Genomic DNA, 26,475 nt, shown 5'->3' with positions numbered 1-26,475 from the left:
ATTTTACAGATACAAACATAAAGCCTTGGGTTTTTGATTTTTAAAAGATCAGTTATAGAAGTCTGAGGTAAAGAAGCTATAACTTCCTAACAGTTTATGTGAAAAAAGATCTATTAGGTTGAGTGGATGAGAAATTCAATATATGTGAACAACAGGAAAGAGAAGGTAATGACAGAAGCACAGGCGTAGCCTGAAGAAACCAAACTCTTGTGTCTGGATGAAGAGGTGCAAGAGGTTTACTGTCTCTACAGAGTGTGCACCAAATTTGGAGTTGGAGGTTCTTTTCTGGATTCCTCATTTTTGCAGAGACATTGACAAATGACGAAAGTCTGGAGGAGGGCGGCAAGGATGGTTGAGCCTTGAGGCCATGACTTATGAGAAATTGTTGAGGGGAGTGGGTAATGTTTAACAAAGAAGCTTAGCTTAGCAGACCATGACAGCTGTCTTCAAGTAAATGGAGGGCTATCATGTGGAAGAGAAGTACCCTTACTTTACTTTTTTTCCAAGGGCAGCACTAAGATTAGTGAATAGATTCTATGAAGGCAGCTGATTTCTTGCCAATGTAAGGGAAAGCAGTTTTATAATTTGAGTTTTTCTTTATCTGATGTTCTGTAAAGCAGGGCCCCCAAGGAAAGACATGAGTAGGACCTGGTTAATCCTCCATCAGCATTGCTTTAAGAGGGAATTCCTGTGTTGACGGGAAAATCGAATTCTTTAACTCTGAAGAGTATTTATGAAATGATGGCTAAAACAAGCAAATTGCTAGGCAATCCATAAAGAATTAGGTATGGAAATTCTGTGTGGATGCCAGTTATTGTAAATGTCTGTAAGGATTAAGAATGCGGTACTGATCAGAGGGGAGATTTAGAAGAGAAATCTATCATCTAGAACAGTGTTGTCCATAAAAATATATGGAACACACGTATGAGCCACATATGTAATTTTAAATGTTTTACTAGACAGTTTATAAAATAAAAAAGCTAATAATAAATTTTATTTGATCCCAGATGTCTGAAATATTACTATTTCAATGGAGAATCCAAATTTTAAAATTAACTGAAATAATTAACACTCTTTTATTCATGCAACCTCTTTGAAGACCTTTGCATATATTACAGTTTCTTATGGCACATCTCAGTTTCAACTACTCTCGTTTCAAGGGCTCAAAAGCCATATATGGCAAGTGGGAGCTAAAATCCCTAAGTGTGGCTAGTTAAAGTAAAATAAGTTTTTAGTAAAATCAGGAAGCACTGTACAGGTTACCAAGACATTCCAGAAACATGGCCAAAACGAAGGTAAAACTGCAGGATGTTTTCTTCTGGCAACCACAAGAGGTATAAGAGCCAGGAATACAGGTGGAGTTTGACCAAACAGCCATTTGAGGCTGAACTGCACCTGCCCCACTCCTGGTTGCTTTGGCAACCAGACTCCCTCCCCATGCTAATGACATTATAATGAGAACATCCACATGCAAATGAATTAAGCAGTAATTATAGGCAGATCCTTGCTTGTTCTACTAGCTCCACTTAAGGGGGTGGTGGTTGAGAGAGTACTTGGGGAGAGTTTGATACCACACTGAGGAGATGGCAACAGAAAAAGATTTGACTTGTGAAATAAAATGGTCATGTTGCCTGTACATCAGGCAACAAAGTCATGTAGCCACATATCTGTGTTGTCCCGTATTTTCTGCTTTTCCTGGTGTTATCATCACTTAGGGAGAGACAGACCACCCAGGGGAAACAGGGCAAAGAAAAAGGAGACAGCAGCAACTTCACAGGAAGGCCAGGTTTAGGGAGAAATGACGACCCCTTTTTCTACCCCTCACCAACTTCAAAATAAATTGCTTACTAATTGCTCCACCTTTTAAGCCACCCATGGGGAGCTACACTGACAAATATTGAAACTCTGGGAAAAGATAAAACGGAGAAAGAAAGCCTGTCCTTTTCTTGGGTCTGGTTTGCTCTTAATTGCTTTTTACAGTTTCCCCAAGTAGATCAGAGTCATATATTAATTAATAGTGAACCAATTGAATGCTAAACTTTAGAAACTTGATAACCCTGGAAACAAGAAGAACTTGGTTGATGTAGGAACCGTGAATATACTGAGGGTTTGCATCTTGTAGGAGTTTTTAGGTTTCCAGAATCTTTTAAGGTCTTTCAGAAAAAAATTATATATATATATATATATATGCATATTTATATATATATATATATATATATCAAGTTGCTATTTTCAGAAAATATTCAGCAAGTGATAAAGCAATTAGACATGTATAAAAGAGTATATCACTTTGACTACCATACCAATAAGTACAATAATATTAACAGTGTACATCAGTAATAGCTGCAAATATGGGTTTATAAAGGAATAACATATCACTCTTTTATTTTTGAAATAGTAGAGAAGATTATAGTGCTTGTAGTGCATATAGTGCTTTACTACATGCTAGGGACTGTTCTAAGCTTCACAGCAACTCTATAAGGTCACCGTTATTATTAGCCCATTTTACAGATGGGGAAATAAAGTAACTTACCTAAGTTCCTAAGTGGTGAGACAAGAACTAATTCCAATTAGCTTGGCTCCAGAATTCTCCAATATGTTACAAAGTATCTAAGATAGAATCTTCAAAAAGGTAGACCAATTTTTGTTAATGATTAACAGATCAACCTTTTTTTTTTTTTTTTTTGCTGTCTATTCAATAGAACTACTAATTAATCCAGTGGAATTATTTAATCAATTACAGCATTTAGAGGAAACAATGGGATACAGACTAGGCCAATTTGGCAGTGGGGAGTTCACAAAGAGCCTTAAAGGAAGATGGTGGTAAGGGCTCAATTGTTAAGGACTCTTAAGACAAAGAGGCTCTAGAAAATTGTCTTTGAACATCTTAGATGTGGAAGTATTTGAGGAAATTTAATTTAGCAGCAGAGTGTCAAACTAAGAGGGAAAAGAGATTTGAATGTTGAGAGCAGTGAAACCATCATGTTTTTACCTAAGTGCTTTCATGCAAATAAATACTATAGTGACAGAAATAAAGAAAATAGTCAGTGAACAGAAATTTTCAAGGAAAAGAACTCAAATGAAACTCTGGATAGTGGATGAAGTGGGAAACCTAAGGAAAACAGAAAAGTAATAACTCAGCATTAAAAAAGAAAAAAATATATATATATACTTTTGTGGTATTCTTTCAAAAAAGAGAATCCTAGAATGACATTGGGCACACCTTTAAAAACACTTTATCTGTGGATATGGGATTCTACAAAAACTGGGCTTTTACCAATTGTCTAGGGGCTTCCCACGTGGCACAGTGGTAAAGAATCTGTCTGCCAATTCAGGAGACACAGGAGATGCAGGTTCCATCCCTGGGTTGGGAAGATGCCCTGGAGGAGAGCATGGCAACCCACTCCATTATTCTTGCCTGGAACATCTCATGGACAGAGGAGCCTGGTGGATAACAATCCATAGGGTCGCAAAGAGTTGGACACAACTGAGCATGTGTGCATGTTGTTTGGATGCTGAAGTTAGACAAACAAAGTGTCAGAAGTAAGTGTGTTAAAGGGGAGTACCTCTTATAATTGGGAAGAAAAGGAGATTTTTAAGTTTTTGGAATCATCTACTTTTTGTTTTACTTTATTCAAAGTATAATCCCGAGTTCCCCATAACACTTTTTAACAAATGAAATTGCTCATTATAGAAATTTACCTTCTGCTTTTATCAACATTTTCATATATCTATACATTTAGAGCTAACTAGAATTAGAGGCGTTTACTACATAAAAATGTTCAGATTGTTTTAATTTAGTGCAAGTTTTTCTAAAATTATGCACACTCACTGAAACTTTTAAAATAGTGTATATGCAAGAAAATCTCCCCATTCATCACTGAAGTTGCTTACCCACAGCAAATCTAATGTAGGCATTAATAATGCATCCTTTTTGGCAAATGTTAACATTATATAAAATTCAGGAATCTAAGTATTGACTACAACATGCTGAACTTGGTTTCATTTAATTGATTTTAAGGACCTTTATTTCTTGAGTCATGGAATAATACCTTGAGGATTTCAGAAATTTTAATCATAAAGCTTTATTATGTTTTATCTATAACCTTCTTTCAAACTCTCTTTTCAGCCACTCTATGGAAAAGTACTTATTGAAAATGATTTACTGAAAAAGATTATTTGTGCAATGCATACTAAGATACTCTGTGTAAAGCACTTAATTTGAATGAAATATTTTACATTACAACTGATGTTAGAAGATCATAATTGCACACATAAAAAGTCTTCTTGGTGTTCTTCTTTTGTCTATTTTCAAAAGAACATGTGGATTTCATATATATTCTAACATTTGCACTTCTTTTTTTCTTTGAGTCCCAGGCACTATGTGAAGCGGTAAGAATACTGTAGGGACCAAGTATCAAAGTCCCTGTCCCCTCAGAGGCCACTTTTAGTGGGGGAGAGGGACAATAAAGTGAATGAACAAATCCCATCATGCAATAAGTGATAAAGCAATGGCAGCTGAAGGTGGAGCCACATTATTGTTACAAAGATAAGATGTCAGAGAAGTCAGCTCAGGAGGTAGTATATCCATATATGGACTATGTTCTCTGGTATGTCCTCAGTGTCCACATATGCAATGTATAAATTACATTTTCATACTCTTTATGCTGAGTTAAACCTTTACTCAACAAAGTTAAAATGTCAGTTTCCTATTGCCTTGTCAAAAAGGAAGAGATATTTAAAATATTGATTAATTTATTTTAGCCTAACCTCTTATTTGCATTCGATCTGATTATTTAAATTATAGTTTAATTCTAACAAGAAAACGTGGTTTATAGAAAACATGTATTGAATCAATTCTTTTGTCCTTAGGTTCATATTTTTTTGACTTATATTTTAAGAACTGGGTTATATACACTATTTTTGTAACTTAAATAACATCAATATGTTCTTAATACTTACAAATAATCATGTGTTTGATTTTGCTTTGCTCCGTTCCCCAACCTACATTTTGGTCCACAATTCATAAATGAGCACTAAATCAGAATTTTCCAACAAGCAGAGTAAGAACTTGTCATTTCCACTGGGTAATCTCTACCGTTAATATCCATGACAAATATAAAATATTTTTATTGAATCAATGCCCCCAGATAAGAGTTGTTTCAGGATGCAATACAATACTAACATTGTACCAACTCGGGGAACTCAAGCTAGAGAATATATTTAGAAATGGATACAATAACTTGACTACAATATAAATTAACTCTTTGTATGTGTATGGAGAATGAAAGAAGAAATAAGAATAGCTAAAACTTAGGAAGAAAGTGATTAATATGGACATATTCAAAAAATGTGAGAATGGAGATGAAAACACTGTACTATGCAATTGCATATTTTCCCAGGTAAACTTGAAGTGTCAGCTTCAGGATATGGTTGGTATTTTCATAGGATTGTTTCCCAACACTACATTATATTTGGTCATTCAGAGTCTCAATTATTTTGCATTCAAATAAGTTGTTGCTTTGGAGAACTGTCCTTTATTTGTAATTTAATGGATTCATATGAGTTAGTAACAAATATACCTAGATGTACTGCAAATGGGCTATTTATACTATGGTATAAACAAGCCTGGGCTTCCCTGGTGGCTCAGTGGTAAAGAATCCAGGAGGCTGCCAATGCAGGAGACACCAGAGACTCAGATTCAATCCCTGGGTCTGGAAGATCCCTGGAGAAGGAAATGTCAACCCACTCCAGTATTCTTGCTTGGGATATTCCATGGACAGAGGGACCTGGCGGGGTATAGTCCATGGGTTCACAAAAAGTCAAACACCACTTAGCGATTAAACAACAACATAAATAAGCCTACAATATGAAGTGTCAGCACAGCTTTCAGAGTGTTACCCTGCAAATCATTCTGAACAAGCATAGGCCTTTCAGGCTACTGATACCCTTAATTTAAGTGATAAAATTGAACTGCTTAGCTTTATATTTTTTTGATATGAGCTACTCAATAATTTCCAACCTTGTTTCTTCACTCTGCATGTTGTCTTCAATTTTCTTATACAGTCTTAGGAAATATTAAAAACAAAATGAAAGTAAAAGCTTTTAATAGGTTATTAAGCAACTCGTGTTTTAATATTGAATTAGTCCCTGTTAGGGCTAAAGAGGCAGTAGTACCCATGGCCTCTGTACTTGGAGAGTTTGTAATTTTGTTGATAAGATGAGATAAAAACAAATTGTTTACAGAAGTTAAACAAGAGAATATCATAGAAATTTAATTTTACTAATTCTAATGTTAAATGTGTGTGTGTGTCTTCAGGCCATGTGGTACTTTGAAATTAAATGAAAAAGCACTTTGATATCCATGACAGGTTGCCATCATACAAGTGATGTGAGACCATAGCTTATTTATTTTTCTCGCTTCTCGTAACCCAATCCATATTTTATATATTTGAGATGATTACTTTAAAGACCTGTAAGGAAAACTGAGAGTAGAGGAAGTAAGCCTGGGCTTATTCTCTGTGTCTCTGAGCAGTTGTCCGCATGAGTGCTTCTGAGCACCCATGGGTCCTTGCCTGGGCCCTGTTGCTCTGACCTCCTGGAACAACATGGTCACGCTCACCCAGTTTATGAGATCCAACAACATCTGGTGGCATCGGCATCCTTGTTCGGCTCTGACTGTCACTCTCTGTCACCAGATGCATTGTCCCGAGTGGTGGTTGTGGTGTGTGATAATAAAGACGGCATTAGCAGACGTTGGGTAGGGTGGGCAGAGGCATTCTTGAACCTCCCCGGGCAGGACAGCAAGAAAGGGGAAGAGGCAGGATGCACAAAGCGCTGATGCCAGAAGGCCTGACACACTGCAGGCGGTACGTGACTTCTTGTGGCTTTTGACTGTTGTTGGGTGTGAGGTATGTCAGAGTCATGATGGATGACTTTCAGCTCTTTCCCATTATATCATATCTGTAAGAAATCCCCTCTTCCTCAAATGTCTTTTTGTTCCCCTACCCTGAGCCGCAGATGGCATCTACCCACGCATCCCCATTGTGGGAAGCCTACAGAGGACTCCGCCATTCTTTGGGGATCCTGCTCACGGTTGAATTGGTAGCATTCAATTAAGACTCGAAATTATGGCTTTGGGCAGTTTAACCTCTTTTAACACAGAGTAATGGTAGTTTCTGTGACCATTTAGGAATTTCCAGACTTGCCACTGATACATTTCATTACAATCTGAAAGGAGAGAATCAGTGGGTAAAATCAAAGTGATTGTTTTTTCTATTCACTTCAGAATGAAATTATTCTTTAGAAAAAAAAAAAATTATCTTTGTGAATAAAGCCATTTGTATACATACCTGAATTCCTCACAGCATGCAAAGGGATCTTTCTATTATAAAATCCAGCCTAGGAATATTGATATTAGATGCAAAGGTTAAACATACATGAGCTGAAACAAAGCTGCTTCTTTCTTTTTCTCTTTAGCTCAATGGAATAGATTTTACATGTCTGATTTATGCAGCAAATACTTTTACTTAGGAAAAATTGCAATAATGAGTAATATGGAAAGGGACAGACTGATTATATACAGCCTTTCCTATAATTTGCTTATGATTATACCAATCATTATATAAAAGAGAATGTAAGCTGTAGTTATGGATAAATCAGTGAATGAGCACAAGGATTTCTTCTGAATTAGAGAAAAAAATCAATATGTCTTCTGGGTTGCTCCCAAGTTCAACATAACCTCTATGACATGAACATGGTGTGGGCTCAGACAACTCAAATGGAACATTCCAAACTAATGTTCAAATATTTGTGGATTGCGGTGACATTAGTTCGAGAGAGACCCACAGATCCTAGGAAAGCTCAGGGTACAGGTAAATTGGGTTTAGAGAGTAGGATCAAGGTACACACCTTGATGGTTATCAATGGAATGTTAGAATTCCCAGGAAGCATTCCTTCTGTGCACAGATAAAGAATTAAATGACTCTTGGAAATTCAGTATCAGGAGGAACACTTCAGTTAAAAGGAGAGATAAGAAAGCAATCAAAAGGAGAGTTAATGAAAACAAGACAGGAATTTGTCAAACACTTGAGGAAAAAGACGAAGAGTCATGGATGCAGTTAAGTACAAGGCTCTGGATCACTGACTGAGAAGACTAATGATTTTTGAAGGCTGACCTTGTGAAATGATAATCCTATCTACACCAGGGACAATGGGAAAATTATAATATTTAACATTTTCATGCTTACTATGTGCCAGAAACTCTTCTAAGTGCTCTGCATGTATCCAACAACCTTTTGAAAGATAGGTACCAAATCTATTAATAATTTAATATGATATCTTTCATAGCCTCCCACGTATGTGCATTCTCTTAAGGCACTGTTTCCAAAATTAGAGAATCGTATGATTCCCTGTTGTTCGTTTGCTCATTTGTGTCCGACTCTTTGTGACCCCACAGACTGCAGCAGACCAGGCTTCCCTGTCCTTCACCATCTCCTGGAGTTTGCTCAAACTCATGTCTGCTGAGTCAATGATTCCATACAACCATCTCATCCTTTGTCGTCCCCTTCTCCTCCTGCCTTCAATCTTTCCCAGCAACAGGGTCTTTTCCAATGAGTCAGTTCTGGGTGCTATTTAAAAATACAGATTCTTAGGGCCCTCCCACAGAGGTCTTATTTGGGCTAAGAGCATTTACTTTTAACAAGTAACCCAGATAATTTTTTTATGCTCAGAACATTTTGGAAAACACTGACTTTAGAATTTTTTTAGATTTCTTACATCAGAAGTCTAGCAAAAATTTATATTTCAGATATATTTTAAGCAGTGAACATTCAATACACATCTTTGCATGATTGTATGAGCACTTTGGATTATAGAATATTACTAACCCAACGTAGCCTAAAGTTCAAGGGTAACTTGACAATGGATAAAAGGATTTTCAGGTAAAAGTCTTGCCTGATGGGTTTTATTAAAGTTCTTAGAAATAAATAAATTATAATGAGTACAGTGCTCATTATGAAATGGCCTCATGACATACTGTGAGTCTTGTCACAGTGTGGCGATCAAAGCTGGCTTCTGAGGCCATAATAATGACCTGGGCATCTTTCTCATTGAACTAGGAAATATCTAAAAGAGGATTTTGTGTTCTGTTGAAATGTCACACTACACTGTTCAGGCAAGCTCAAAATCTTCCTCTCTATCACCTCTACAACGTCTAGAATTCTGACTTGATTTAGCAGGACTTTATGAGTCAAAAGGCCTAGAAAAGAGGAGATTATTTTTTTTCTGAAATTCTGACCATAGCAATTCTCCTATTCAAAACAGTTATTTGAGCATCCAGAGAAAATTACCAGATATCTGTCTTAGTTTTACAGGAGAAAATGGAGGTATAAAGGTGGTTGAAAATCACTTCTTCTTTTGTAAAGGCCATAATTTGTAAAAATCAAATAAGTTCCAAGGTAAAAATGTTATCAGTAAAGTGCTGGGCTCTCAGAAAATCCACACACAAAGGAAAATGTAGCTCTGTGGGTTCATAGAGCTGCCAAGCCATTTCTGGGCATCAGATCCCTAATCATGAGAGGGATGCAAGAGTGAAACAACCATGCAGGGTACCATTTCATTCTAACAAAAGGTTTGGGCTGGAGCCCAGTCACTAAATAATGAATCCGAAAAATCAAGCTGAATATTTATCAAACTTTAAATTTTCAATCCATGAATTTGAAGCATCATTATAGTAAATGGATTATGAATATCTGATTGTCACCCAAGAAAATTTGTGATTTGATTATGTTTAAAGAAAATATAAGCTTTATCTCTTAGTAAAAATGTGCCCATGAAACCAAAGGACAAGTGGAGAAAAAACGGAGGGACCATATAATACACAGTCTCTCAACTTCTGCATTGTTGGCATTTTAGGTTGAGCTCTTCTTTTTTGATGAGGATTCTGATTTGTGTGTTGAGGACATTGAGCAGCATCTTTGGTTTCTACTTACTAGACCCCTGGAGCACTCCCCACCCTCCTGGGCAATCAAAAATATCTCCCAACATTGTTGCATGTGCCCGGGTAGGGGGGAGCAGGTAGGGTTATTCCTAGTTGAGAACTACTACTGTTGTATAAGCACCCCTCAGAGGAGTGCTATTCCATTTTACCAAACTGCTGTATTAGTTTCTCAAGAAAACGGTGCCAAGAGTGTTTGTGATCAATGGTAGTACAACACTATTCTTTTTGGCTAGGATACAGTGTCTTTTTTTTTTTTTTTCGCCTTAACTTAACATTTCTAAAATCCCTGAAAATGGATTCAATAGAAGCCTCCAAAGTGTTCTGTCCATAGCAAAGCTAATATAAATGCATGGATGGAGGAAAGAGATTTTCCTTAGAAACTCCAGATGCTGCAGGAAGTGGCCTTACTCTTCAGCTGTTGTTTAGTTGCGAAGTCATATCCAACTATTTGCCATCCTATGGACTGTAATTGTGCGGTAGTTTGAGCATTCTTTGGCATTTCCTTTCTTTGGGATTGGAATGAAAACTGACCCATTGGAAAAGACTCTGATGCTGGGAGGGATTGGGGGCAAGAGGAGAAGGGGACGACAGAGGATGAGATGGCTGGATGGCATCACTGACTCCATGGACATGAATCTGGGTGAACTCCGGGAGTTGGTGATGGACAGGGAGGCCTGGCGTGCTGCGATTCGTGGGGTCACAAAGAGTCGGACACGACTGAGCAACTGATCTGATCTGATCTGATCTGACCTGATGGACTGTAACCCACCAGGCTGCTCTGCCCATGGGATTTCCAGGGAAGAACACTGGAGTGAGTTGCCATTTCCTACTCTGGGTTATCTTCCCAACTCAGCGGTCAACCCCGAGTCTCCCACATCTCCTGCATCGCAGGTAGATTCTTTACTGCTGATTCAGTGCTGCACTGTACTTCGTTGCTAAGTTGTGTTTGACTCTTCCTGACCCCATGGACTGTAGCCCACCAGGCTCCTCTGTCCACAGGGATTCTCCAGGCAAGAATACTGGAGTGGGTTGCCGTGCCCTCCCCAAGGGGATCTTCCCAACCCAGAGATCAAACCCGGGTTTCCCACATTGCAGGCAGATTTTTTTTTTACTAGTTTTCCCTTGTGGCTCAGCTGGTAAAGAATCCACCTGCTATGCAGAAGACCTGGGTTTGATCCCTGGGTTGGAAAGATCCCCTGGAGAAGGGAAAGGCTACCCACTCCAGTGTCCTGGCCTGGAGAATTTCATGGACTCCCTAGTCCATGTGGTCACAAAAGTTGGACACCAATTGAGCGACTTTCAATTTCACTTTCTTTACCTTCTGAGCCACCAGGGATGCCCAGGGAAGCTGATTCAGTAGCCCATACTTATCCTTCCAACAAATAGTACAGGATTATTTGCTACTGGGAAACACATTTTTATTTTGCTTGTTTCACCATACTTAAAGCTAAGAAGGGAGAAGGCAATGGCAACCCACTCCAGTACTCTCGCCTGGAAAATTCCATGGACGGAGGAGCCTGGTAGGCCGAAGTTCATGGGGTCGCTAAGAGTCGGACACGACTGAGCGACTTCACTTTCACTTTTCACTTTCCTGCATTGGAAAAGGAAATGGCAACCCACTCCAGTGTTCTTGCCTGGAGAATCCCAGGGACGCGGGAGCCTGGTGGGCTGCCGTCTATGGGGTCGCACAGAGTTGGACACGACTGACGCGACTTAGCAGCAGCAGCAAAGCTAAGAAGACATAGGCCTCAGTGTCTTTCTAGGTTTATTTATAATGTCTTGTATTCCCTTCTTAAATATAGCCCCTTGTATATTCCACTCAACACCAGTTTTCTTCTACTTCAGACTGCAATTGAAACCTCTGTGGCAAGGAATCTCATGTCCTTGAATAGCGCTTTGTTTTATGTAGGTACAGGCTGCATTTTGCTTGCAGGTGAAGTAAGCTAGTAAAACTAGCCTATTAAACATGTAAAAAGCCTTGGTCAGAATACAAGTCAGATAATACTCAGGATCTAGAATGATAGGAAAATACTGCTTTTCATAATAACTTTACTATATTAGGAATAGCCTCAAAAGGAATGCTGGTACATTTAATTTGTTAGCAACATTAGCCTCATAGAAGTAGATTGTCCAAAATTCATATTATTTTTCAAAAAAGTATTTTCAATTATTATATCCATATTCTAAGAGTAAAAAGTACATATCTGTTAATGAATATATTTATAAATCAATATTATTAGCAAGGCTTCCCTGGTGGCTCAGCAGTAAAGAATCCACTTGCAATGCAGGAGACACAGGTGTCAAGGGTTCAATCCCTGAGGCTGGAAAATCCCCTGGAAGAGGAAATGGCAGCCCACTCCATTATTCTTGCATTCTTGCATGGGAAATCTCATGGATAGAGGAGTTTGGCGGGCTACAGTGCAAAGAGTCATACACAATTTAACAATTAAATAACAACAAAATCATTTGAAAATGCAATGTTTCCTAAGTGTTTTTTTTTTTGCTACAGAGAATCAAGTAAGCACTTTCAAAACTAAGCTATCTGAGCAAACTACCTTGAATCATACATTTGTCTTTGTCCTGGTAGGCTGAATAGAATCATGGATTATTAATTTGCTATGTCTCCTCTTTCTGCAGCTATGAGCTTGCATTTCTGATAACCATCTGCTCTCACGTGTTCCCTGTCCCACTCTGTCACACGCCCTCTCCCCCACCCTCTCCCCTACACCCTGTTGATGTAGAATGGTAGAAAAGAGTTGAGTTCATTGGCTTGAATGAGATGAAAGCTCTTTAAGGTCAGAGGCAGAGACACATTTTTAAAAGACTGAATTACTTAAAATTACATGCATGCAGTAAGACTCTCTAAAAGAGCAGTGTCTAAGAGTCCCAAGAACTTTTCTCCCCCCAAGAAATCAGCAGTTGTTATTTAGTGTAGAGTACTACTTAATATTCACTTCAATCAATGTCCCATCTCTAATGATTGCTTCTCTGAGTGGCATCCACCCAGGGCTCCAGCAATAAATATTTAATAAAGGGAACTCCTTCTACTTTATCTTTCTTTTTCCCTTATGCATTAAATGAATTACATGATTTTAACAAGCAGAGCTGCTCTCTCAAATTCTACTATGTCAATATTTCACACTCCTGAAAACTCTCTCTGTACTGGGTTGATTTACAGTGAAACATTTAGAAAGACTGAAGTTTTGGGGGTGGATTTGGGCAAGGAGGGAAAAAACACCCGTAAAATTTAGACACTTAGCTCACAAAGTAGAAAGGTTCTTCAGCATTGGTGGGCATTGCCCCATATTTGGTCATTTCAATGGTAGGGCATAGAAATTTTGCTTACTGCAGAGGGGAAAATAAAGATATTTTACTGGCTTTGTGTAGGGCTTGATTTCCCAGAGACCTTTTTTTTTTTTTCCCCTCCTTTTCTTCTTTTTCTTTTTTTGGTAGAATTCTCTGTGTGCTGAAGACATTCTGTTCTGGTGAGCTCTGCACGTCTTATTCATGGCAATTACGTTCACATCTTTGATCTTGGATGAGATCTCTTGTGCATATTTTGTTCTATTTATGTCTTTGATCTGTTTCTTGTGATTTTTTTAAGGTTGTGTTTTTACTCGAAAGACATTCAGCCTACGATATCTAAAAAGGAAAAAGAGGTGAAATTTATTTTATCCATATGACATTGTCTTCTTAGGCATATGGATAAATTAGACTATGTACCTCTCAATGCCTTCCTCCAATATGCCAATAATTTGTGTTTTTCAGCTGTCCTAACAGTGAAAAGCTCAACAATCAGATGGATTGCAGCACAATTGATCAAATTCAGCTCAACAATTTTGCAGTCTTGCTATTGCATTTGTCATAAAAGAATCAAATCGATCTTCCAATGATATGGACTGTGATATAGCTAGAGAATAGTAAGAGAATAAATTCATAGAGTTCTTGCTTATGGGTAGCTTAAGGAGTCTTATTTATTTGTTATCACCGTGATCATTTTATTTAATATGAATTTATTTTCTTGTTTATGTAACATCATTTATATTCAGGTTTCAAGAATTCACCCAGGTAGCTTCAGGGTGACATGTATTACTAAGGGGAGATTAGGTAATCAGATAACAGCTAGCGGTCGCTGTAGTGATGGCAAAGTGCTATGAATAAGGGGGCCGAGAGGGACCTAGGAATGTACATGACAAAAATTGGTCACCATGGCAACATCTGAGCAGTGGGAGACAGGAGCTGAACTGAGCAACACAGAGCTGCAGTGGCCTGATTGAAAAGAACTGCCTATAATTTAGCTTGACTGACTTGTTATGTAATATGTTTTTTGTACTATGCAAATGGCTATAGAAATGTGAGAATCCAAAACAGTCTATAAATTTAGACTGCAATAAAAAACATACACCTTTCTTTGAAAATGAGCTTAGGAATTCCAATTTGTAGCAAGCAAGCCAGCAGGTTTTTTGTTCCTAATAATCTTAGACTGTAAGCATTATCACAGGTATTTCTCTATTAAGCCATGTCAGTAAACAGGATTTCCATATTTTAGAAGCTTATTTATGCAAATGTTAAATATCATTTTATAAAAGCAAGTAAAACCAGAATTAGAAGGCAAAGAAAAGTGGTACAAATATAAGAAATTGTAAGCTGAATAGCTCCATGGTGAGCTTCATCATAGAAAATATAATTCAGTACAATTTTTCTTTTAATTTCTTTCTAGCGAGTGTTTGTTCCTTGAATTAGTTGGATAATTGTCCTTATTTTCCTTTTCATTTGGTTTGTGTGGCACAGAGTTAGTTACACAGATATAAGGGATCTCAAATATCCATGTGATCTAGCGAACAAAAGCTGACTAGTGCTTTTCGGTTTTATGCGTAGGCTAAGGGAACTGCAATGTATGTGGATTAGGGACAACATGAACAACCTATTAAAAGTGTCTTAGAAACAATGATACCTCAGTCAATATATCTTCTAAGCTTGGAATCCCTTCTTGAGACTCAGCAGTGTTAAGGAAACCAGCACTTTATATATCACTTAAGCAGAATGATGAAGAGTCATACAGTTTAAGGGCAATATCTCTGCTAAACTGTGCATGTGTTAATGACAATATACTTATTAGTAGCTGTAGAAATAGATCTTAAATTTACTGAGTATTTTGTATGTGCCAGGTGGTTTGTTGCCTTGTCTAATCCTCCTAAAAGCGTTGCAAGGTAGAAACAAACGTTCCCCAGTTTTGCAGGTAGAGGCTTAGAGAGGTTAAGTGATTTGCCCAAATTACACAGATAGTAAAATTTCTCTGATTAGAACCTAGGGCCATCTAGTTCCAAAGCCTTATTTTCTAAGCATCGTTCCTTATTACCACGTATTCAGATTACTTCTTAATAAGGTCTTTCTTCTCTATTCCTAACACTTTTCTCTGCCCAGATCATGCCATATCAATTTATTGCAGCCCTTCCTTGATGAATCCCAGTTTCCAGTCCTACACCCAGACACTGGGAACTTAACCTCTTTGTTTTTTAATCTGAAACTCACAAACTTGCCTCTTATAAATTTTCTAAAGTTTTCTTCCCTCATGATAATGTGTCACTTACACTTTCCTTCTATTTTATTTGGCTAAACTAGATTAGCAAGAAGAATTTGTCTTTGTTTAAGTCTTGAATGTCCTCATTCAAGTAATGTTTTTGTATAGATACCATGAAGGGATCAGGAAGTAAAAATGAAGAACTGGCTAGGATTTAATAGAATTCAAAACTGACCTAGGCTGGAAGCAATGCGTCAGAGGATTTCTCTCTTCTTGTGTCTGGTTCCCGTCACTCAACATCATATTCGTGATTATTTTTCGTGTTGCTTTGTGTAGCAGTAGTTTGTTATGTGCCATTTCTGCACAGCATTCCACTGTCTGATCATTCTGTAATTCATTTATCTTGGTTGTTTTCAGTTTGGGGCTAGTATGAATATTCTAGCATATGAAAAAATATATGCTCACATTTCTTTAGGTGCTATAGTTGGTGGTCAATGGGAAAGGCATCTAATCAACTCTTGGCAGTAAACACTGCCATGGAGTTTTCAAACATCATTATACCACTGGCTTTCCCACCAGCAAACAACACAGGAAAATTCCATTTGTTTCACAACTCAGCAACAGTTGGTGTGGTCAACTGTTTTAATTTTAACCATTCAGAGGTTGAGAGGCAGTACTGTTTTTGATCACTATTGAGACTAAGCATCCTTTCACATGTATGTGGCCCTTACATACTTCTTTTATAAGGTACCTTTTCAGGTATCTTATTCAGTTTTTCTATTTGGCAATCTGTCTTTCCCTTATTGATTTTTAAAAGTGTTTAAGTCATAAACCAATGCATTGACAAATTATTTACATAGGAAACTATTCACTCTTTCTCTATTTTTACCTTCTTTCAAGATCTTTATCTGTTTTCTTCTTTTATGGAATTTGGGTAGTAGTTAAACTACAATCTAGTCAATGATAATAAAAATTCCAAGATGCAGTGGCTTAAATATGGTAGAAATAATGTCTTTCTCATTTATCCATCTAAATAGCCCAGGATGTTGAGAAGCTTGACTGTGTCAGGGGCCAAGTCTCAATTGATGTATCTGAAATCTTGAAAGTATTGCTTTTGTCCTGAAGGTAGTTTCATCACCATTTTCAAACTCAGAGTGAAAAGCAAAAGTGTTAGTTCCTCAGTAGTGCCTGACTTTGCAGCTCCTGGACTGTAGCCCATCAGGCTCCTCTGTCCATGGAATTCTCCAGGCAAGAATACTGGAGTGGATAGCCATTCCTTTCTCCAAGGGGTCTTCTTGACCGATGGATCAAACCTGGGTCTCCTGCATTGCAGGCAGATTCTTTATCATCTGAGCTGCCAGGGAAGCCCTTTCAACCTCAGACTCAAGGGTAAAAGGAAGAGAGGTATGTGCCTTCTCCTTTATGGGTAAGGCTCGAAGGTTACATACCTCAACTCACATCCCATTAGCCAGATTCTAGCTTTATGGCCAAACCTCTCTACTAGGATAAAGGCTGGGAAATATACACTTAATCCGATCCTGGCTTTACTTATCTAAAGCCCCTATTTTATGGAATAAGGGGAGAAAGAATATTTTTGATCTTTGCTATCACTTGAACTGCCAAATCCCTCCAGTGTATTTCTTCAGTTTACAAGACTGGAATCTGAAAAGTACTTGATACCCCTTGCAGGTAGCAATCCCCAAAGGGATAACATTTCAAAAGTATTCTCCTAGTGTATTAAGAGTTTGCTTAAAAATTTCACATGGAAAGAAAGTCAGATATATTTAGATTGTCAATTAGGGTCACATTATTTATAAACTTGGAGGAGGTCATGGCAACCCACTCTAGTATTCTTGCCTGGAGAATCCCATGGACAGAGGAGCCTGGCGGGCTATAGTCCATGGGGTCACAAAGAGTCAGACACGATTAACACACTGGGTGACCTTATTTAACTGAATTATCTCTTTAAAACTCTATATCTAAATGTAATCACATTTTGAGGTACAAGGGGTTAAGATTTTAATAAATGAATTTGGAGAAGGACACAATTCAGACCATAATAGGTATAGAAATTATACTAGTTGACTATGGTGGTGTTACTGCCTACACAAATATTTGTTGTTGTTGTTGTTTAATCGCTTAGTCATGTCTGACTCTTTGTGACACCATGGACTGTAGCATGCTAGGCTTCCCTGTCCTTCACTGTCTCCAGGAGTTTACTCAAACTCATGTCTGTTCAGTCAGTGATGCCATCCAACCATCTCTTCCTCTGTTGTCCCCTTCTCCTCCAGACTTTTATCTTTCCCAGCATCAGGGTCTTTTCCAATGAGTTAGCTCTTCCCATTGGGTGGCCAAAGTATCGGAGCTTCAGCTTTAGTATCAGTCCTTCCAATGAATATTCAGGGTTGATTTCCTTTAGGATTGACTGGTTTGATCTCCTTGCTGTCCAAGGGACTCCCAAGAGTCTTCTCCAACACCACATTTCAAAAGCATCAATTCTTCGATGCTCAGCTTTCTTTATAGTCCAATTCTCACACTCATACATGACTACTGGAAAAATCATAGCTTTGACTATATGGACTTTTGTAGGTAAAATAACATCTCTGCATTTTAATACACTGTCTGTTTGTCACGGCTTTTCTTCCAAGGAGCAAATATCTTTTAATTTCAAGGCTGCAGTCACCATTCGCAGTGATTTTGGAGTCCAAGAAAATGAAGTCTGTCACCGTTTCCATTGTTTCCCCATCTATTTGCTATGAAGTGATGGGACTGGATGTCATGATCTTCAGTTTTTGAATGTTGAGTGTTAAGCCAGGTTTTTCACTCTCTTCTATCACCTTCATCAAAAGGTTCTTTAGTTCCTTTTTGCTTTCTGCCGTAAGGGTGAAATCATCTGTATATCTGAGGTTATTGATATTTCTCCCCACAATCTAGATTGCAGCTTGTGCTTCATCCAGCCCATCATTTTGCATAGTGTATTCTGCATATAAATTAAGTAAGCAGGGTGACAATATACAGCCTTGTACTTCTTTCCCAATATTGAACCAGTCTGTTGTTCCACGTCCAGTTCTAACTGTTGCTTCTTGACCTGCATAGAGATTTTGCAAATAAATATTGACCAAAGACAATATTAACACAAATAAATATTAACCAAAGAAAAAGAAAGGTTTACAAGATAGTCCAGTCTAATAATTTTCAATCATGTTTTACAAAGTCTATATAACTTCAGAAACAATTTCTAAAATTTTCAGAGAGTGACATCAAGATGACCAAATAAGACATTCCTTACTTATATCTTCCACCCAAATAATTTGGCATCCATCCATGGACAAAGGTGCCTTTGTGGGAGCTAAGGGCTCCAGATGGGGAGTGAAACGTTTAGTCCATGAATGAAAAGAGAAACTTTGAGAAGACAGCTGAACTGCCGATTGTGATCCCAGCTGTACACCTGAAAACAGCTCTCTGCCTCTGAGGACTCAGTTACAGACACTTTTGGCTTTGGTTCTGTCACCAGCACCATAAACCCAGGACCCAGAAGGAATCTCCACCCACCTATGTGTCAGGTAACAAGCTTGCAGACTTTGGTCCTGGCTGTGGACCCAGAAGTGCCTCATGAACTGGCTCCAGCCCCTCTCCCCTCTGGGAGCCCATGGAGAACACTCTCAGACAGTTATCCTTAAATGAGAAAGCTCTTGTGAAATTCCAGAAGTCCAGTGAGAAATTCTAGCACCGTGATGGGGGAGAAAAAGCAGGAAGAGATGCATTAGAGAGGGTAAGAAAAACAATCTCACTTAATTTAAGTCAAAAACAATTTGACTTAATCTAAATAGCACCTTCCTCAAGGTGGCACAGCTCTTTACCAAGAGAGTCTGTTTTTGGCTTGTGATTTCTCCTGTAGGGGAAAATGAGTGAGCACCTGGATTCCCCAGCTTTGCCAGTCACTGCCTAAAAGGGCTATTTTTAGCTCTGTGTTGCATTCCTGGGGGCATAAGTAGTCGGCAGAACAGCAGCCAGGGCTCAGAACACAACATATAAAGTGGTAGTGGATTCCCAAAACCACATCAGAGACTCAATAAGAAGACCTGCCCATGAGCCACCGGGAATACTTTGCCTACTGATCCCCCAAGCTGATCCACGGGCATCTCCAACACTCCTTATTACTTCACTCACACACCTCTGTACTGTGCCTGACTTCTTGTATATATTCCAGGCGGTGGCAAAAGCAAGATTTTGCAGATAGCTAATAACAGAGCATGCCCAAATATGCAAGCCTGGAAGAGACCGTTCTTGGGAAAGCAAAAGAGAGTTTTCAGCACATGGCCTGGCTCTAAAGGATCTGTTGTTGTTGTTCATTGCTAAGTAATGTCTAATTCTTTGCGATACCATGGACTGCAGTGCTCCACATTTCCCTGTCCACTAGCTCCTACTGTTTGCTCAAACTCATGTCCATTGGGTCAGTGATGCTATCCAACCATCTTGTCCTCTGCCACAAGAGGGAAGGAACAAGAAGTGTAGAATAAGTATATCTACAGAAGGCCTGAGAAAGTCTCAGAATACCTACCAGAGATGATGGAAGGTAATTTTCTCCTAAAATCAGTCAGTAGAGACTGGAGGATGTGACGGCTACTTTAAATGTGAAGACAATGTAAACCTTTAATGAACATGAAAAATCAAGCAAACACCATGAGTAAATATAATAATTTCTAGTAACTTACCTTAAAGACATGGAGATCTGTGTTTTACCCCACAAAAAATTCAGAATAGTTGTTTAAGGAAGCTCAATGAGTTACTAGAAAACATAGCAAGACAATTCACTGAAACAAACAAAAAAAAATACACAATTTTTTTTAAGTTTAGCAAAGAGATAGAACTATAGAAAAGATCCAAACATTCTTCTAAAGCTGAAGAATACAATGAATGAAATGAAAATTAGTAAAACAGAGAGCATCAGTGTCAGAATGGATCAAGCAGAAGAAAGAATATGCGAATTGGAAAACACTATACTTAAAATTATCCACTCAGAAGAGAAGAAAGAAAAAAGATTGAAAAAGAATGAATAAAGCCTACCTGACCTACGGGATATCACTGTTAGAAAAAACCTGAGGTTGATGGAGCCCAAAAGAAGTAAGGAAGAAGGCAGAAAAAATCTTAAAGAAATAATGGCTGAGAATTCCCCAAATCTGGGAATAGATTTAAACATTCAAGTTTGTGTAGCTCATAAGTCCCCAAACAAATTCAATTTAAAGATGGTCTCTCCAAGACACTTATAATATAATAAAATACAGTAAAGTAAAAATGCAAGAAACATCATCATAATAAAAAAAAAATCAAAGAGACAATCTTAAAAGCAGCAAGAGAAAAGAAGCTTTCAATTTACAAGGGAACCCCCTAAAGCTATCAGTGATTTTCTCAGCAGAAACCTAACAGGCCAAGAAGGGAGAGGGATGATATATTCAAAGTGCTGAAAGAAAACAAAATTGCCAACCCAAAATATTCTATGCAACAATGTTGTCCTTCTGAAATGAAGGAGAGAAAGACTCTCACAGACAAACAAAAGCTGAGGGAGTTCATGACTGCTAGATTTGATTTGTAAAAAATGCTGGTCTTCCCAGGTGGCTCTAGTGGTAAAGAACCATCTTGCCAATGCAGGAGATGTAAGAGATGTGGGTTTGATCCTGGGTGGGAAAGATCCCCTGGAGAAGGGCATGCAACCTACTCTAGTATTCTTGCCTGGAGAATCCCCATGGACAGAAGACCCTGGTGGGCTACGGTCCATAGGGTCACAAAGAGTCAGACACGACTGAAACGACTTCAGAAATAAACAAACAAAATCGTTCTCAAAGGGATCTTCAAACTGAAATTAAAAGATAGTAATTAGTAACACAAAAACATACAACACAGTGGTAAATATAAGTATATTGTCAAATTCAGAATACATTAATATGTGATGAGTTAACTACTTCAAGTATAAATGTTAAAGAACAAAATTATTAAAAGTAACTGTAGCTACCATATTTTAAAATAAATATATAGTATTAAAAAGTAAATTATATCATTAAATATAATATATGAAGGAAGAGATTAAAAGTATAAAATGTTTTTTATGATAAAAGTTGTTATTAGCATAAAATAAATAGTTATATCTATAGGATGTTTTAAGCCTCATGGTAACCACAAGACAAAATCCTGCTGTAGATACACAAAGATAAAATGAAGGAAATCAAAGCACACTCCTATTGAAAATTATCACCTCACAAAGGAAGACAGAGGGATTAGAGACTAGAAGAAAGGAACATGAGCCAGAAAAAAATAAGATTAAGATTAAATTTGTAAGCCCTCACCTATTAATAACTACTGAGATCCAACCAGTCCATTCTGAAGGAGATCAGTCCTGGGATTTCTTTGGAAGGAATGATGCTAAAGCTGAAACTCCAGTACTTTGGCCACCTCATGCGAAGAGCTGACTCATTGGGAAAGACTCTGATGCTGGGAGGGATTGGGGGCAGGAGGAGAAGGGGACGACAGAGGATGAGATGGCTGGATGGCATCACCAACTCAATGGATGTGAGTTTGAGTGAACTCCGGGAGATGGTGATGGACAGGGAGGCCTGGCGTGCTGCAATTCATGAGGTCGCAAAGAGTCGGACACGACTGAGCAACTGAACTGAACTGAATGTAAATGGATTAAATTCTCCAATCAAAAGGCAAAGAATAGCTGAGTGGGGAATTAAAAAAAAAAAAAAAGATGAGACCTGACTACATTGCCCACAGGAGACTCACTTTAGCTTCGAGGACATTTACAGGCTCCAAGTGAAGAGATATAAGGAGATACTATGTGCAAGTGGAAACCAAAAGGCAAAAAAGGTAAGTATGCTTATAGCAAATAAAATGGGATTTAACTCAAAAGCTGTAACAAGAGGTAAAGAGGGCCACTATATAATAATAAAGGTGTCCATTCGTCAAAAGAAGAGAACAGTCATAACTAGATATGCACTGAACATGGGAGAACTCCAAATATTTTAAGCAAATACCAACCGGTCTGAAGGGGAAAATAGACAAAAATGCAATAACAGTAGGGGACTGTAATACTACTTCACTAATAGATAAATCACCCAGGCAGAAAAATCAGTAAAGAAAGGGAAGATGTGAACTGTACTTTAGACCAAATGGATTTAACAGATATATGGAGAACATTCAATCCAAGAGCAGCAGATCACATATTCTTCTAAAGTACAAATGGAGCATTCTCCAGGATAGGTCGCATATGAGGTCACAAAACAAGTGTCAGCAAATTTAAGAAGATTTAAAACATGCCAAGTATCTCTTATGACCATAGTGGTATGGAAGTAGAAAATCAATAGCATGAAAAAAAACAAAATGCTCTGTGATTTCATTTATGTCTTATCTAAAAAAGCTAAACTCAAAACAGAAAGTAGAATGGTGGCTGTCAGGGCTGGGGGAGGGGTAAGGGAAAAGTGAAGCTGTGGGTCAAAGTGTTCAAACTTTTAATTATAAGATGAATAGGTTCTGAGAATCTAATGTAAAGCATAGTGATAATAGTTAACAATACTATGTTATATACTTGAAAAGTACTGAGAGTAAATTGTAAATATTCTTACTACACACACATGCACAAAGTAATTACATGAGGTGAAGGAGGTGTTAACTAACCCTATTGTGGTAATAATTTTGCAATAGATACATTTATGAAATCATCACACATACATCTTAAAGTTATACAATGTTATATATAAAGTATGTCTCAATAAAGCTGGTGGCAATTTTTGTCCAGCGTTTGCAAGTTTCCTTTCTTCCCTTGTGAACTTGGATATGAATGTTTGTAGGGATTATCCCTTCTTCCCCCATTCTTACTTAATTACAAAGGTTCTTTGTGTATTACTGAAGATTCCAATCACCAACCATTACTACGTTCCTGTGCAAAAGTGCATTGCTACAGCCAAGAACACACCTACACTTAACTGCAGGCTTAAGAGTGAGAGCAGAGGTTTCTTCTCATACCTGTCAACCAGGCTGTGTTGGTTGTAGACTTGAAGGTATTGATAGGGTTTCCTATGGCCAGACAAAGAAGACCTGGGGCTTGTGATAAGAACTTTTCATGCTGTGAGTTTAGAAACCAGGATATGAACTCTGAATTAAGATGAACATAGAAACCAGAACTCTGAAATGACATAATTAATATGAGGGGAACACTGAGACCCCAGGACAAATGCAAGGAAAATAACAGGGGAGTGGGTACTGAGGATGAGGAGAAACCACAGTGGTGGACAGGGAGAGCTGGGATGAAGAAAGTGGATATTAGCCATGATGATGGAAACAAGGCAGATGGTGATCCTCTTTTGTCTTTATCGTTCTGCCTCACCTCTCTCTTGCCATCACTGACAAGTAGAGAAGAAGGGAGTTTGGAAGAGTGGAAGGTATATATGGCTGGGAAGGAAAGAGAACTGTAAGATATACAGTAGCTGGAAAAAAGAGGGGCTGATCTAGAAGTGGAAAGAACAGAGAGATTTTGTAGCAATGCAGCTGGAGTTGTCATCCTTGTTGTTGCTACTGTTCAGCGGCTCAGCGGTGTCCAACTCTCTGTGACACCATGGACTGCAGCACTCCAGACTTTCCTGTCCATCACCATGTCCTGGAGCTTGCTCAAATTCATGTCCATTGAGTCAGTGATGCTATCCAACCATCTCATCCTCTGTCATCTCCTTATCCTCCTGCCTTCAGTCTTTCCCAGCATCAGGGTCTTTTCCAATGAATCAGTTCTTCGCATCAGGTGGCCAAAGTATTGAAGTTTCAGCTTCAGCATCAGTCCTTCCAGTGAACATTCAGGACTGATTTTCTTTAGGATTGACTGGTTTGATCTCCTTGCAGTCCAAGGGACTCCCGAGACTCTTCTCCAATACCACAGTTTAAAAGCATCAGTTCTTCAACACTCAGCCTTCTTTATGGTTGTCATCCTAGACAAACCTAAATGTAACTTTTAGTTGCCATCTCATCATAGTGAACCTACATAATCTTTCAATCATTTATACTTTTCTGTTTTTTTTTTTTTTTTTAACAGAACCATGGTGATGTTAAGGCTTTTCAGCCCTAACTTTAGATAATGTTAGGTAAAGAACCTGCCTGCCAACGCAGGAGACATAAGAGAGGCAGTTTTGATCCCTGTGTCAGGAAGATCCCCTGGAAAATGGAATGGCAACCCACTTCAGTATTCTTGCCTGTAAAGTCCCATCAACAGAGGAGCCTGGCAGTCTGAAGTCCATGGGGTCGCAAATAGTCAGATACAACTGAACCAATTTAATACGCATGGTAATGTGCTCATTCTTTCAAAAAGAGAAAAATAACATCACAAATAAGGGCAGAATTAGTTTAATTAAATTTAAATTTATTTAGAAGTTATGAGACTCAAAGCCCCTTTTGGAAATTTTTTGTCATATTTAATTCTGAAAAAGCACATACTTTAATTTGCTATAACATTGAAAAATTATAGAAATGGATGAATTTATTTTCTGTGACTATTTTTCCTTATTAGATATTACAAGAAAAGAGCATGAAGTCACTCAAATATAAAAGTATTTGAGTTCTCTCCATGCATGTATATTTTTTTCATTTGCATCTCTCTGTATACTTAGTGGATCAGTGTCAAAGAAGCTCATTCTATGCACAGGGCCATATTCCCATGGGAGCCATTACCTATATATGGAAAAGATACAATTCTAAACAAATAACTAAGCCATCGTCTAATTTTTCTTTTGTTTCCTCACTCTGTTGCCTATTTGTATCTCTACACTGAATGCTTCCTGGAAGAAAAGCACCATGCTAGCTAGCAGTGATGAGGTTTTTACCTGGTCTGAAGAAATGCTCTTTGCCCTTCAGCAATTTAGGAAGTAAGTAGGGTGACAGCCATCCCAATTCCCAACCCATATGTCAGGGGAGAGGACTGTCATATGGCTACATAATAATGATCACTCTGTAGAGGTTCTTTCCTCTGTAGGCACAGAACTCTGTGGCCTGCTCAGACTCGACATATATTAGATTTGCTGTCTGGAAGATCTGTGCCATCTGGGACCTGGTGGAATGGGCCGAGAGGATGACACAGGGTAGAGTTTCTGTGTTTCTGTTCAGGCAGCTGAGCAGCAATGCTGCATGGGTTTTAGGAGCCTCCTGTAACAAGGGTCTTAATACACATGGAATTGGAGATGAGAAGAGTTCTCTTTCCTCTGAGTAGACCTTAAAGGGAAGGTGAGGTGAAGTTCCTGGAATAGAAGATACAAAGTGAGGGGACAGAAATGAACACAGTTTTATAAATTAGCCACTGTTTGTACATATTTACAATGCGGTCAAGGTCTAATAAAGAGGGAAAGTAGGTAAGTCTGCTTCTTGTTCACAGGCTTTGGAATAATTCATTCAGAAAAGACTTAAAAAAAAGAAAAGACTTATAGCTGGCAGAATGCCTGGTGTGTACCAAGTACTGTCCTACATTCTGGGTGAACATCAATGAAGAAAACAAAGAAATCCTCTGCTTTTGTGGAGTCTATGTTTTAATGGAGAGAGCTGCAAAGCAAGAGAAATAAATAGGTGTGTTATATATTGTCTCAGAAGGTGACAAGTGCTATGGGAAAAAAAGAAGTTGGCTTATGGGATGGAAGGTCACGGGAAAGAATGACATTTGAGCAGAGACTTGAAAGAAATGAGGGTGGTAAGCCACGGATATAACGGGACAGAAGAAAAAAGAAGCATAAATGCCCCTGGGGTGGCAGCAAGAATAACAGTAAGAAGAAGGCCAGAGCAGGATGAACAGAAGGGAGGGCAAAGGGCTGACATTCAGAAAGGAAATGGAAGCCAGACTATGATGGTGCTGCTGGACTCCTTGACTTTTACTCTGAGTCAAGAGGCAAGGCTCTGGGGCATTTTGAGAAGTAAAATACACTCATGTGTC

The sequence above is a fragment of the Bos mutus genome, chromosome 2 (assembly GCF_027580195.1).
Source record: "Bos mutus isolate GX-2022 chromosome 2, NWIPB_WYAK_1.1, whole genome shotgun sequence".
Classification (NCBI taxonomy): Eukaryota; Metazoa; Chordata; class Mammalia; order Artiodactyla; family Bovidae; genus Bos; species Bos mutus.
The sequence above is the reverse complement of the archived record's forward strand: the minus strand, read 5'-3'. Positions refer to the sequence as shown.